At 36.4% G+C, this 16,069-nt stretch overlaps 1 protein-coding gene across 7 annotated transcripts in view; it reads left to right on the top strand.

Annotated features, from left to right (window-relative positions):
• The window catches only part of ZNF385D (zinc finger protein 385D), a 986,127-nt gene that overhangs the window by 780,835 nt on the left and 189,223 nt on the right, over positions 1–16,069 (top strand). Inside the window, exon 3 of one of the 7 annotated variants that reach the window (XM_073223833.1) lies at positions 9,331–9,404. The exons of the other annotated variants lie outside the window; for them this stretch is intronic. The gene's annotated coding sequence lies outside the window, so the exon portion shown is untranslated. The remainder of the gene's footprint in view (positions 1–9,330; positions 9,405–16,069) is intronic. 7 annotated transcript variants of the gene reach the window in all.

The following is a 16,069-nucleotide window of genomic DNA, read 5'->3' as shown; positions in this document are numbered from 1 at the left end:
GAAGCCAGGAGGATGATTAAATGCACTGGGCAGTTCTTGCACACCAGGAGAGTACTTTGACATTCATTCAGCAGGTATTTACTGAAGACCTCATATGTGCCAGGCCCTTAGGATTCATCAGTAAAACTAACAGACTATGCTTCTGTCATTCTGTCAGACTTACTTTATGGTGTGTGTGTGTGTGTGTGTGATGTGGTATTAGGGAAATTTGAAGTGTTGGTAGCTGACACTCTACCTCAAACACAATCCTTCTGTGGTTCTGTGGTTGTGTTCTATCTCCCAGACATACTATGAACCTCACTTGTAGGGTGACATTGTTCAGAACTTTGCTTACAGCTGCCATTTATTGAATGCTTTTTACGTGCCAGGTATCTGACATTATCACTTGCATCCTAACTGGCTAAAAGCAAACATTTCCTATGCAATTTTTATGCTTCTATGTATGTCTTATTCTCAAAATTGTTGGTGAGAAAAATATATGAGTGGGTTTTTCATTCTTTTATTCATTCAATGATTTACTCATTACACAAACTTTTGAGTCCCACTGAATATGAATTGAAAAATGTGCCTCCTGAAGCATCTGTTTTAAGGAGAGCACTGATAAACATAATGGAGAGTATGAAGGAGAGAAGGTAGTTCCCCTCTTATGCCCTGATTTGCTTACTGGGCATTTATTAAGCACTGACAATGTGTTGGCCACTATACTAGACACCAGAACTACAAAAACAACAGTAAGAAGAAAGGAAGAGGGAAGAGGAGAAAGGTGGGAAGGAAGAAGAAGAACAAGAAGAGGATAGAGAGGAGGTGGGAAAAAGGAAGGGTTTTTGTGTCTGTGGCATTGACATCAGTTGATCAGTCACTCCTTAAAACATCTGGATATTAAAACTCTATATTAGACAGTAAGCTTTATGTAAACAGGAAACCTACCTTTATAGTTTGCTTCACTTACTGAAAAAAATTGGGGTGGAATAGTTAAATCATTCTATAAAGTCCTCTTTAATTAAATGCTTAAATAAAGTTTAAGTAAAAAAGAAAGAAAGTACTATCTGAGTTCAGGGGAAGGAGAGTCACTTGGAGGGGAGACCAAAGGAAACTAACTGTAAAAGAAGTTTAATCTGGGAACCGAGGTTAGTTCCATACTCACCCAGTTTGGTAAGGTAACCATTGTGCATATCCTGGAACACTGCAAGGACTCAACATACATTTCTTGAATCAATGAGTGGAGGATAGATGGTTGCATGGATGGATACACAGATAGAGAAAATGCATGACAGATGATTAATAGAAAAGAAATAGCCATGACAGTTGTAACATAAACATAAGTGATGGAGATGTTTCAGCAATAAAAAAGTAAAATAAATATTCACTGTTTTCATACATTAGATTATTTCCATCTAACCAAAATTAACCTAAGCAATTATTAGGAAACATAAGCAAGCATAGCATCAAGCCATCCCCTTAATTTGCATCTATAATTTTATGTTGGCTCATGTGTTTATTGACTCCAGTTCTGTAAAATAACCGGATGTAAAAATCCCAGTGATTGCCCATAGAATATACCCTGAAACTAGTCCTTTATAATATTCATCAACAATTTTGTGTGAGTCTAAGAAGGGCTATCACCATAAAATATTGGTGAGGCACTTTATAACTGTAAAACCACAGTGTTAAACCTGCTTAACATAAAGAGATGTTCTGCAACTGTAGTTTAAATATGAACTTAAAATATTATAGGTGGATCACAAAAAACACAGAATCCCAAATAGGACATATCAAATTCGAGTTTGTGTTGCCCTAGGATGTATACCCTTCAGGATCTTCATGTTCTCCAGCTTTAAATGGAAATGCTACTGTATTTATTGACATGTCTCCTTCCCTTTCAAAAATTATTCTTGATGACTGATCTCCTCGGTGGCTCTGTATTTCATCTGTTCCAGTTGTGAGGATGCCTCCCATCCCTCAGCCAATACTGCAGTTATAGAAACAGGGGTTAAGCACACTTGGATTTGTTTGGTTTAAAGAGATGTTAATTAAATTCAATTATACATTGATAACTGTTCTTATTAAATTTTTGCAACTGCTGCTGTCACTAAAATAGGTAGACATCCGGGTTGAAATTATGGGTAGAAATGAAAAAGTTCTTAGTCACAACCAGTGGAGGATATGAACCTTTTCAGGTGAGAAATGCCACAGTAAATATAGTATTGATTGCTATGTCCCTTGTCCTTTGAAAACAGATGTAGCAGATTGCTGGCTAGTTCTGTGCATTGTGTGTCATATTTGTATAGCAAAAGCCTCTTAAGAAACATCTGCTTATGAAGTCTTTCATTTTATGTCTTCACACTGAAACAAACATACAAGCATGCTTGCTGAGCCCTACAGCTTCCTGTGAAACAAAAGTTATAAAAAGTCAAGCCTACATATAAGGACCCCAGAACACAAAATGACTTAAATATAGAATATCTGGGCTTGAAAATAATAAGCTAAATAAATGCATAATATGTGCATATTTTTTGGTATTAATACTTGTTTACTCTTTGACAGGTAACATATTTTCCTGTGATTCAAAATGTAAAGAGAACAAAAAGTTCCCTCTACTGCTGTCCCCTGCCACCCAATTCTCCTATCTTAAGTGACAATCAGTGTGGTAAACTGCTTTTGTGTCTGTCCTTCTAGAGATATTTTGATGTGTGAATATGTTCCTTTCACTACAAATTGAGGCATAATGTGTATTATCTGTTTATTTTTCTTTATTGGTCAATCTAATCAGAATGAGCTGAACCCTCTACTTAGTCTGACTTTCTTACCAACTGTGATTCTGGGCAAATAAGGGGACTCAAGTAAGAGACTGTCTACATTCATTGCTTATTTAGTGATCCAGCGGCTCCTTTGGCTACCCGTGCTCTGCATGTAGATATAGACATTTCATAAATGAAATAAATACTTTAGAATTAATTTGTGTCTACTCCAACTTACATATTTTACAGAAAAGCCTAGAATAATTGAAAGATTTCCAGTTTCAGGGCTAGTGAGTGTCATATCTAAGAGAAAACAGAGACTCCTGACTTCTGTTTCTCATGAGGATGCTATCATTGAATCATAGTGTTATGGATTGAATCATGCTCCCTGAAAATTCATAACCCACAGTGTCTTATGATGTGACCTTATTTGGAAATAGGGTCATTGAAGATGTAACTAATTGTGGAGAAAATGGAGATTTCTGACCAGAATTCCTGCCTGGCTTTAATAGTGGCTATTATATATCTATAATAATAACCTGTTTGTACATTTATGGGATGTTTACCAGTGACAAAGCCACTGGTCAGTCTTGGGAGCAGTGGAGAGAAAATATCCATTCTCTCTGCTCCACCGTTCCTGGTGCCTAATTGGTCAGGCATCCGTCAGTCATCAGGAACCTGCCCACAGAATTCCTCCTGGTGCTGGGAGTGGAGGCGGAGGGTTGTGGGGAGAGTGGGAAGCAAGAGGAGACTGAGACCTGCTGCCATGAGAGTAACCCCCCTATGAAGTCCCAAACTTCTTGCCCTTGCCGTTATTTGGTCTGAGCGAATTCATAGCGGACTTGCGCCAGGTGGGGAGCCCTCTCCTCCCGGAGCAATGCCATTTAAGATGAGGTCACTGGAGTGAGTGAGCCTTAACCCATGAGGAGTAGAATCCTTATAAAAAGGGGAAATCTGAGCACAGAGATACACATGGAGGGATGGTGATGTGAAGACACAGGAAGAACGCCATTTCCAAGCTAAGGAGAGGGGCCTAGAACAGACCCTTTTCTCCCGACCCTCAGAAGGAGCCAGCCCAGCCGGCACTTCAGTTTAGGACTTCTCCCAGACCTGTGAGACAAAGCATTTCTGGTGTTTAAGCCACCCAGTTGGTGGTACTTTGTCATGGCAGTCCTGCAAGAGAAGGTGTTAAGAGCCGTCTGATCTGCACACCCTCACTTGCCGACTCTGTTCTACCATGTTTCTCACACTTTGGCATCCAGCTTTTTACTTGACTATTTCCAGTGATGGTAAATAAGCCTGTCCCTGGGGAACAGAGACTCTACACCATAGGTCACCTACACTATAAAGAAGTTATGTTTTGGAGCCAGTTTAGACTCACTGTAACCCCCATAAATCAAGGAAGAAGATAATACACAATATGTTACCGTTTTGTAAAAAAAAATATTTATTCATCATAAACTAAGTGACAAGGACTATTAAAGAAGGCAATTTCACACCCACCTTTAAAAAAAATCTAATTTTGTAAAAGCCTGGCATGTTATAAGTATTATCTGAATGGCATAGGTATGGAAACCTATAGGGCAGAAATAATTCGCCCCAAATCACACAGATAGTGAATTGCTGAATCATGGCTAAATTTAGGTTCAGTGACCCAAGTCAAGTAGTCTCTTCTACAGCATAGCTAGCTGATCTCTTGTCTGCAAACAGTTGTAGTTTCTTTAATCAGCGATCAGAGCTTTGGTACCCTATGCCAGCTAATGAAGTAATCTGTAATTCCTTAGAAGGGACTTAACTCCATGAAAGTAAGCTATTTCTTGAATGGCATTCTGTCTTGGTTGAACAATAATGAAAAGAACATTTAGAGCATCAGTGGACTGTACATTATGTCACTCTCACCAGCATTTGTGCTGTATACAGGTAATCGTTGGTAAGGAAAAATAAGTAACATTAAGTGAGAATAAGTAAAAATATCCATTCCTATTCCAGTAACAATTTAGGTATTTTAAGACTTAAGACCCGTCTGCACGCATAAGAAAAAAACAACTAACTTAGAATCTAAAAGCTTTGAGTTCTGTGTTTAATACTTTATTTTTGGCAAAACCTTGAGTCCACATTTCCTCATCTATGAGACAAGAATAATCGTATTGACCTCCTGTGAGTGTCTAACAGTGTTAAAGATTGAAAGTGCTACAGAAATAGCAGTTATTAAGGATATCTATTGAACCAGAAGCTCTGGTGTTGGGACCCTAATGAGCATTTTTTACAACTTCCCTGAAAGTGATTTCCCTTAAATGTTGAGAGTTACTATTTTCCACCCTGTGGCCAAAATTGGTGGGAAAATTCATTTTTCAGTAAGGACAGATGAAAAATAACCTTCTCAGACTGTCTTGTGAGGAAAGTTGTCTCTCCCACCCCTGTCCCTCAACCTAGTTGTAGAGTACAATGTTAATGTTATTTCTCATTACTCCCTGTCAAAGGAATGAGACTTTCTGCCAGCTAGACTATTTTGTTTCATGACTCAATGCTTCTCAAAGTGTGGTTCACAGACCCTTACTGGTCCAAGAACTATTTACAGGTTTGCAATGAGATAAGTGCAGATATTGAAAGTGAGCCGCATTTAGAAGTTTTTGTGGAAATTGGAGAAGGCCATTTAACATCTGTTGAAACTAATAAAGAATTGTGACTTATATATTGCGTATCTTTCTCATTTCATTTTTGCTGGTAATTCGTTTTTATTATATTTTATGAGTTTTAGCCTGTGATTGATGGGGAGCATGAAGACCAGCATTCTTTCAGCAGAGAGGGTTGAGAAGCACTGCTCAGTCAACGGTGGGGATTTTAGAGAGCTCAGTCTAGGCATAGAAAGTGAAATGGACTTTGAAGCATTTATTTAGATAATTCACACAAGGTATGGTTGAGAAAGCCACAAATACAATTTGATTCAAATTCCCTTAGCTCTCCCCAACTTCCTTTATCCTGGGAATGTGTGGCAATGGCACATGGCCCTCTCTGGAACTCATAAGTCAAGACAGTAGTAGAGTCAAAATAAGATAGTTTGCATTTTGCCTTTCTCTGAAGCATAACCCCTTACTTACATTTTATCTTGAGTTTAGGCAATTAGTAAAGTGGTTAAATTGGTAGTTAATTCTTGAACTTCCTTTCTTGAACATTCTAAAATGGAATGTACTTCAAGGATCTTGCCTCCCTTTCTTTTAGGGATTTTAAGGAACCAAAAAAAGGGGTAGGAGGGATGTTAAGTGACTGTATATGGGCATAAGAAACTTCATTATTTTGATTTCTAAATCCAATTTTAAAAGAAATAGAGACTAGAATAATAATCTAGTAGTATCATAGGTTAGGGATAATTTTAAAGCAGTTTTTCAAAGGAAATCACATAGAAAAACAATCACTTTTGTTAAAAATTCTTTGTGCTCTTTAGAACATCTATGCATACCTACTGTTCTAGTGTTTATGTGACTTTTGTCACCTACTATATTGAAAAGTGACAGTCTCAGCTTTCCTAGGAACTTGAGATTAGGAAGGATAGACAAGAGGTAACTGACACTTTCTCACACTTTCTACATGTACAGAATTTATATAATCAAGGAGATGGTACATGGGTATGAAGGGTTGTATGGGGAGACTGGCCTTTTTTTTTCTTAGATAATCTTATTTTTGTTCTTGTTGTTTTTTGTTGTTATTGTTGTTGTTTTTAAGTAAAAAAAATACTAATTTGATCTTAGAGTCCTTAGACTAAGTAACTTAGTCCTTAGACTACCTATCAGGTCCTATTGACATACTCTGGTTTTGAGATTCTGGTTTGGAAAGAAGCAGAGAAATAAAGTAGAAAGCTTTTGTGGTTAGAGTTTGTTTTTAATTCTACTTACCTAGTCATAGTAAAATGTTCAGAATTTTGAAGAAGGAAAAAATATATACAAATGTATATAGATTTTTATGTTTATACATGTATACATACTTCTTACTGGGAATCATGATTTAAAATACTAAGCACAAGTATGTAGAAAAATTCTTGCTTATACATGTGTCAAGAGGCTTCATTCAAAGATGTCCACTGTAGCAAAGTTTTATTTGTCAAAAAAAACAAGAAAACCAAAAATTCACATAATGACCAATATGATTATCAATAGGAAAATAGATATATAAATTTAGGTCTATTTATAAAATGTACCTTAAGTGACATTTGAAATTTAAAAAGATGTTTTTACATGGAAAGAAAAAAGCATAATATTGGTTGGTGAGGAAACAAGTTGCAGAATGTGCACAGAATTATTGAAGATAACGTTTGCATATTTTAAAATCATATGGCAATGAGAGAGACAGAAGAGATTCAGATTGATTTCAGTACATAACAACATGGACCAGAAGAACACACATCACATCATCATTTATAATTGGTTCTGAGAAGTGAGACGGACAGTAGGACTGGTGAGGGGAACAAAGGAGACTTCAACATAGCTATAATACTCAAGGTTTGTTATTTAAAAAAGGAAATATCTTTAACAAAAGTAAAGAGTTGTTAATATTTAGTTTTTCATTCTAGGTGGATCAGTACATGGTTATAATATTCTATATACTTTGTGTATTGCAAAAACTGCCCAAACTTCATAAGTTGCCAATGTCTTCAGCAAAGTACTTAATGGTGACATGTACTATCTATGATACATTATTAGCCAGGGCCCAACTGATATCAATATTTAGTATCTGGCCTCAGATACTAGTTCATATTTTCTGATCGACATGTCCGCACCTGAGATTTCCATGTTACACCTGTGATTTGGTTTGTTCAACTGCCTTCTATTAGAACTATTCAGATTAATATCCAAGTAGAAAGGTTAATGCATCGATTCTTGTAACTTTCTCCTATTTAGATGCAATTGCAAAGTCAATCAGAAAATGGGTAGAGAAAGTTTGGCAACTTACTCCTAAAACCTAATTCAAATTTACTTATTAATGACCTTGTAATATAAACTCTTGCACATTCAGTGAAGGTCATAAAGGTTTGTAAAATTTCTGGGTCTTATTATTAATATAAATTGTAATGGAATTTGATTGAGATGGTGTTCCAGCTTACATCAGATTTCATATGTACAGTAGGGATGATATTTTAGAGTTTTCAGCAGATTAATATCTCCATTCAAACACTGCCCTGTGATTATTTCTCAGAAGTGGCTAACTTTATTTACAATTCCTTAAAACAAGTTGTTCCAGCGAGCAAATTTAAAATGTCAAGTTGATACTTAATTTCCTGTTGAAAGGTTAGCGTTTTTCAAGGAATAGCTGTAGTTTTTATATAACCACTGAGTTCCTAGTGTTGGGAAAATTTTCACTTTAGAATCAAGGTTCATTAAGCTCACTATAACATATCTATCATAGACCTGAATGAGATTAAAAAGTTCAGTTTAAAGTTGGTTGACTGGTCTTTTCTATACATTCAGCTTGCTCTACAAATACCATTATTGTAAATAGCTTTGGTAATAACTTGTAGGAACCTCTCCCTACCACACACACACATCAGGCAACTGTGCTTACTAACCCAAGCAGAACCATAGAACCATTTCTCCCACACAATGGTTGAATTAAATAACTGAATTGAAATTAAGTAATTGAATTTAGTGATGACAGATACACTTTGTGGTACATCTGATGAAAATACTCAGTTTTAGCTGAATGAATATAACATGAGCCAGACATAAATGAGATAATATTTTATAGGCCCTTAACCCCAGAACTTTTCTTCACTTTTTTTGTTTTTTAAAAAATTTAAATTGTGAAGGCAATTGTAAGAAACCTAAAAAACATATTTCGGGCAAAAATAAAAATGTAAAAGCGAGCATACTCCTTCAAAAGGAAAACAACCCATGTCCACAACATCAGCAAACGCGAATCAGTTGACTCCTTCTACGTGCTGACTCTACTCCATTCAAAGTCAAATGTGCTCTTCTTGGAAACTGTTAGTAAGTCCACCACGAGGTGGAAAAACTCAGCACCTTCTGTTACACTGATTAATTTCTAACGTCATTGAGAAGTGTGGGTATCTGTGAGAGAAGGCCAGGCAGATTTGGAGGGCCCGTGGTGCTCTCAGAATTCTTTTGGAAGTATGGTATACTGTATATGTTATCTTAAATAGTGTATCATTTGCAAATGCCTGCAAGCTGTTCGGAGGATTTTTTTTTTTTAATTCATGTTTTCAAGACTTTAATAGTGAAAAAAGAAAAATAAATGAATGTAGCTGCTTCTTTCTCATCTGCTTAAGTGCTGCCTGCCTGTTTTTAACTGGTTAAGAAGGCACGTCCTGCAGTTGGCAGGGAGAGGGACATTAGTTTTACTCCTCATAGAGACGGGTAAACATAGAACATCCTGAAGAAAAATGCTCACTGCAGCAGCTAAAAAAAAATATGTTCAAAGTTGAGTTTTGGCTCTTGAAATCATTCCGGGGACTTAAGGTTGATAAAACATGAAACCTGTTTGTATTTAATATACAATTCCTTAGAGGTTTGGGAAAACGTTGACTATATATCTAATTCCTCACATTCTACTTTAATTTGGGCCACCTTTCTCACACCTTCAGCTTTTGAAATACTAGGACTCCCGAGATGCTGCCCTTTTCATCATATCTTTGGATATTACCAACTTCAGTGTTCTGTAAGTATAGCCATTCTGTAATCACTACCTGATTTCACATTTAGTATGTTGGCCTGCTTCAATCAAAGATATGTTCTTTCTTTATGTGGATGTATTGAATAGTTACCATTATTTTTAACTACATTGACAACTTGTATTTTTGAGTCTGTAAAGTGGAAGAATAAATGGATGTAGATTCCTTTCATGTCCTATGAGTACCTGTACTATTTTCTTCTTTTTCTTAGAGTGAAGTAAAACAAAAATCTTATGGATATGAAATGCTCTAAAACACATCCATTATAATAAACACCTGTATTTTTTTCTGTACCCTTTTAAAAAATTGTCTTTCTGTGGAACACTGATATTTTAGGACGTGACCTAAGTATTTCTGCTACTAAAATCTTTAATGCATATTTCATAATTGTGAGCTTTGCTCTCATAACTTTTGATTTTTGATAATGTGAGTATTAAGTAGAATTTAACTTGAGAAATAGAAGAAACATTTATAAATATATAAATGCATTTGTCAGCTTGATTGCTAGCAGGTAATATTGAACCACAAATTATATGAACTGTTAGAAAATGAGTATAAGAAAACTGACAACAGCTAGTTTTATTAAATTGAACTGATGGGATGTTTAGGACACATAAGGGTTCCATTGTTAATTTATATTTTAAAATATAAAATATTCACATTCTTGCCATCCAAGTGGGCATTTTTTGTTTGTTGAGATTAACATATTTCACGGTACCTTCCAAGAGCATGAAAATGTCCTATTTCTCTGCAAGCTTTTACTCATTCATTAATTGTATAAATACTCTGTCACTGTCAGATTTCTAGTTATGGGAGATACAGAAGTGACTGAGATCCAGTCCTTTTCTTCAAGGGATTTAGAGTCTTAATCCAGGGAACCTAAATAAATTTTATTTTAATTCATGAATCCATAGCATTATTTATTATGTGACTAATAGAATACTGTGCTATGCTAGGCACTCTCAGAGATGCAAATAACAGACAATTCATAAATGTTTGTGGACATTTTATAATAAATGAGTATATCTCATAATTTAGCTGTTGAGGCAGCATAAGAAACCAACACATTTTAAATGATTTAAGTAGTAACTTTGATACTACGAATTTTAAGGATTGATTCCCTTTGATGAATTGGTTCTGACAAGGACAAAGAATTGGAAAAAATAAATTCCATTCTATCCCATTGTTTTTGTTCTTTTTTTTTTTAGCTAACTTGCATTTACAATAAAAGTTATATCCAGTTTGCACTCAGTATGAATTAATTAAGTTTGTTTTTTGAGATATTTAAAACATTCAATAAAAGAGACTGGAGCTTTAAATATTTTCTGGTTCTGGAGAGTTGCTTTGCCAAGAGTTCTCCTTGTATAAATGGAAACTCATGAAATGTGTTTGTTTCATTATACCCTCAGAAAGAACATTTATTGTCACTTTTGGTAAGATAGTTTTTTGATGTGGTTGGACAACCCTTCCTAGCATGTTAGGCAAATTTCCATGATGTCAGCCCACTAAGTAGTTTCTGGGGACATGAATCCATGACCACTCCCTTTGTAAGCCTCCCGGAGTACAGTGTGTCCATGTTATCTTGTAAACTGCAGGACAAAACACCTTCTGATGACATCCAAGCGGACTGTTTTTCTTTGAGAATATCATTTGCCTTCTAGCCTTATCTTACCCCCAGTTCAGTAGTATATATGCACATACTTTTAAGCTATAAAGTAATATATACTGTAGTCTGTGTTACTGTTACTCATATTATTGTTACAGTAGAGAACAGAGCTCTCAAACATCACTGTACAGTTAAATCATAGCCTGTGCCTCTAACAGTCTCGGGGAAAGCCGGTGTTGCCGGTCCACAGAGCACACATCGAGGGCCATGGCTGTAGAGCTTAAGACAATGAGTTTTGGAATCAGAGTCTAAGGTTTATGTTCTATATTCATTACTTACTAAATATGTGATTTTGGAAAAGTTACTTGGTTACCCAATGCCTCAGTTTCCTCAGCTGAAAAATGGAAGTAATACTGCTAACTGCCTCATGGCTTATTTGTGGATTAAATGAGGCACCACATGTTTCTTATTTCCTGGAACACACCTAACCTCAAGACGATTGGACTGGCTTTGAGTAGTTGGAGAGTGGAAATGATAGCTCCTTTGTTCTTTTTTAGTAGATCTTTCCTAGTTCTTTTGTCCCACTCTCACATCCTTTAAATCTGTTGAATTTCTGTTATGAGATATTCTAATCAAGTAATCATGATAGATGAGTGAGAATCACACAGAATTTAACGGGCAGTTTTTCTAGTCTTCATTTGTTACTGATGTTTGTAGAAAACTGAAACTACAGACAAGATTGTTATTCCCTTTTTTTCCCACCTTGATCTGTGTAATGTACTTTGTGCAGCAGATCTTTAAGAAATAACCGCCTACAGGTCCTAGCAACACAAGGCCACTAGTATCTCTGTGGAATCTCACAGTCCTTTAGGTTCATCTTTGCATGTTAAACATTCTCATAAAGGAGATTAAATGAAGTGCTCTCCAGATTTGTCAAATCTTAATGAGAAAAATTACTTTAAAATAAATTTTAATAAAGCATCTTAAGAAACATTTTAATCAGTTGAAGCTTACACCATTTTTCTTAATAGCATTCAGATGAAAAGATCAATAATTATTTTATTCTGCTAAGCCTATAAACTTGGTAATGGATGACATATAATATTACAGCACATAAAATCTACAGTTGAATGTTGGCAGTTGTTAACCTGTTCTTTATAGCTACATTTAAAATGAAAAGTGAATGTACTTTAAGAAATTCTTTGATTAAACTAGTCAGTAATATAAAGGGAGAAGCACATTTTACTACCACAGTTAATTCTGTGGATAAAAGAAACAGACTTACAAATAATGAAAATGGAACAAAATCATTATTGTAGGAATTCAGCTATGTTAGTAGGTATTAGATAATTAGCTATATTACCTGATATTCGTCGAAACTTAAGGCACTCTTGAAAAATAAGCACGGGTTTGTCGCATCTGTGGTGGTAAGTGGAAGGAAAGAGAGAAAGAGAAACAAGAAAGGTAAAGAAGAAGGAGAAAAGGGAGAAAGGATTGATTCATCACTACCATTGTAGAATATTCTGCCAGAGAAATGTAGGTCTGGAAATGGTTTCCAGTAAGACAATGAGGAAATGCATATTGAGGTCTTGTGTTGTTTTTATTACATGTTATTTAGGCAATCCCTTTAAAAGATTAGTACTTAGAAAATGACTATGATTTACTTAACAGCCATATCAGAATTTGGATAACAAAAATTTTTCTGGATGTTTGGATTGTCTGTAAATATAATATTGAAAATCTTAGATCAGTCCATACCTGTTTTCTTTGAGTATTATATTTGACTTAGAAATTGGAAACTATGTATGTCATTTAGAAGTTGATTACCATTAAAAAGATTACTGGTAGCACAGTAGAAATGGCAGGTTATGGAATCACTTTGGATGGCTTTCCATTCTGTCTGTCCTTGATTTCAGCAAGCCACAGCATCAGACAGAAGGACTGGGCAGTGCTGCCATGACAGGCAACAGCCCAGTACTTTCCACTCTTTCCATTTGTGATCCAGCATATGGAAGCTGTTGGCTCTGAAGCTGGTTGAGAACATTCCCAGATGATACATGGGAGTAAAGTCAAGGGAGTAGCCAATACAGGTCTCTGATGGTGGAAAAAGGAAGAAAAGTTAGTTTTTTTATTTGTAAAAGCCAAGTTCAAATCCAAGCATTGCCACTTAGCAAGCATGGTTCTTGGTTCATTTACTTGACCTTGCTGAGCAACTAATTCCTCATGCATAAAACAGTGGTAATGATGTATAACAGTAGTGATTTGAATCTCCAATGAATACAGCACTAAGCATAATTATACAGTACTAAACATAGTCCCAGGTAAGTAGATTATCAGTAAATGGCATTTTCCTCCTCTCTTCATTTTCTTAAACGTAACCAAATCCAAACTGCATTTACTTCCATGACTTATTTCCACACCCAACTAAATAGCCTTCTTCCTCAATTTTTGAAAAGTAAAACAACTTCTAGATATTTCCTGAAATTTTCCTTCTTAAAAAAAAAACTAATTTAACACCATGGCTGTTGGCAGCCAGTCCCCTTCTAGATCTTTTCTCAGAACCTGTAAACTAGGACCGTCCTCCTCTGAGCTTTCCAAAGATGCTCCTTTAACCAGTTCTTGGAGTGGTTGCCCTTTGAGGTACAAAACAAATCTGAGATTCACTGACACTGAATTATAAATGAATCAAATGCAAAACTAAAACCCTTGCTGGTGAAAGAGACATTTGCTTAGAAGGTTTATTAATGTGCAGTTTCTTTTCTGTTTCTAATACTGAATTTGGACCTAGGAAAGCTAGGTTAGAAACAAGACTCAGCAGCTGTGACTTAGTGATGAGGGAGGAAAACCTGGAGAGTTAGAAGGAAGTCACTTCACCTTTGTCCAGATGCCTTTCTCTCTGTCTTTTCTTCATTTGTCTGGTCTGCTGGCATTAAACTCAGCTGACAGTGAGGGTTGGTGGCTCCCTTAAAAGCGGGTGGAGACTGCAGAGAACTTCATGCCCTCTGATCACACCTGCTTTGGTAGCAGTTGTGCCAACCACCTAATTTAACAGCTCAGTTTTTCTTAAATCCTCCCATTTGGCCTGCCAGTGGATTCAGAGATTTATTAATTATTTCTAAGCCCTGCTCTCACCATCAAAAGGAAGGCTGTACACGAGGAATAACACCCCTACAATTTATTTGTTTCACTTACCCTTTCTTTCTTTGTTGATTCAAGCTGCTGTTGAGATCCCCCACTATTAGGAGAGTCAGAGACAAAAAGAGCGACTGGGTTAGTCATGTGAGTCTGCAAACGCGTCGGTTGCAGGAGTCTCCACTGACCTGACTTCCTGAGCCTCTTCATTCACACTCCAAGTCCCAGCTGCTAGTGTGATCTCACCAGCTTGCACCAGCTCCCTCTTGACAACTGTTTATTTTATCAGCGACTCTAACAACCTTGGCTGCAATTTGATTCGGACAACTGTTAACAGATTAGTGTGAATTTGACAGCACAGCTGCTGCCAATTCTGGTCCCGTCAGTGGGGACAAGAACCTGGTATATTCTACAGTTTGGGAATTCACAAAACTTTCCCAGGGGCATTGCGTCAAATACATGCTGAGTTTCCCGACTTGGAGGACTTGCAGGTCTTCTCGGCTCCTATTGGCTGCTTATTCTCTAAGGTAGCTTTATTATGTTTAGACATGGAGGCTTTGCTTCTTCTGATACATATTTTTATTTTGTGTGTTTATAACAGGATGTGTTTATATTTGTAACAAGATGTGTGTGTGTTTATAGCAAGATGTGGTTAGAGAGTAATAATCAGATAAGCTTTTGAGTGCCATCTATAAACCAGGTCTGTAAACTAGGCACTGCCCTGCACATTTCATATAGGTGGTGATGAGAACATAATGTTTACTTTAAAAAGGGTTCTAGAGTCACTTTCACACAATTGTGTGGCCTGTTTCATCTCAGGGAAGTATGGTTTATGGCTTATGTGTGATGTAGTATAAAATTTAATCCATAAGGCTGTATGTGCAATAAACTACATTTTTTTTCCTAAAACTGAACTTAGTATGTGTTTTGAAATTCTTTGTATGGTAAAAATATGATTTTAGTTCATTCGGAGTATTTCTCTCTACTTTCCTAGATTATAGTTATATTCTGGGTGCTTTAAAAATGTGAGGAGGCAGGCAGTATCTGGGTCTTTGTCCTTTCCTGTCCATGTTAGCCAGAGGTGGTATCCAGTGTGGTCTGTTCCATGTGATTCTTGGTTTTCCAGCCAACAACTTTGTCCAGATGAATTTTTGTAATGTTGGAAATGTTCTGTTTCTGTTCTAAGTGAGTAGCCACTAACCACATGTGGCTATGAGCACTTGAAATGTGGCTGATGCAGCTGAGTACTGAACATTTCTTTGTATTTAATTTTAATTTTATTGCACTTAAAGAGCCACATGTGTCTAGCAGCTACTATATTGGACAGCACAGTTCTAAACCACAGGGTCTGCAGGTCACTTCAGTTCTAGCTGGTCCATAACACTGTGAAGATCTTGAGATAAATTCAGTCATTTCTTCATGACAGTTTAGATCCTTGGAAAATTCAAAGGGCTCTCTAAGATCATAATAGCTTCAGCGCTACTCTGGCATGCATGAGAAGTCATTCTACTGAACTTCACATCAGTGGAATCGTTTGGAGTTCTGGGAGATTGACTCACTCATTTGTTAGGTCTCCTTTATCCCCCCTGCAGACATATTATTTTGCTCCTGAACTATGGTGGGCCAAATCAAGCACCTGTTTTTGTAAATAAAGCTTTATAGGAACACAGCCATACTCATTAGTTTACATATTGTCTATGGCTGCTTTCATGATGCAGCAGTAGTTGAGATGAGACCCTGTGACTTGCAAAACTTAAATATTTGCTATGTGGCTTATTACAGAAAGTGTTTGTTGACCTCTGGTCTAGACTGAGTCCCATTTCTGTTCTCTCTGTATTTTAGTAGCATTTAGTAGCATTTACCATGGTTCTCAGCTTTTCATACAGCCAGTTTATAGTCCATTGAATATAGTTT

The sequence above is a fragment of the Manis javanica genome, chromosome 15 (genome assembly GCF_040802235.1).
Source record: "Manis javanica isolate MJ-LG chromosome 15, MJ_LKY, whole genome shotgun sequence".
NCBI lineage: Eukaryota > Metazoa > Chordata > Mammalia > Pholidota > Manidae > Manis > Manis javanica.
The sequence above is the reverse complement of the archived record's forward strand: the minus strand, read 5'-3'. Positions and strand labels throughout refer to the sequence as shown.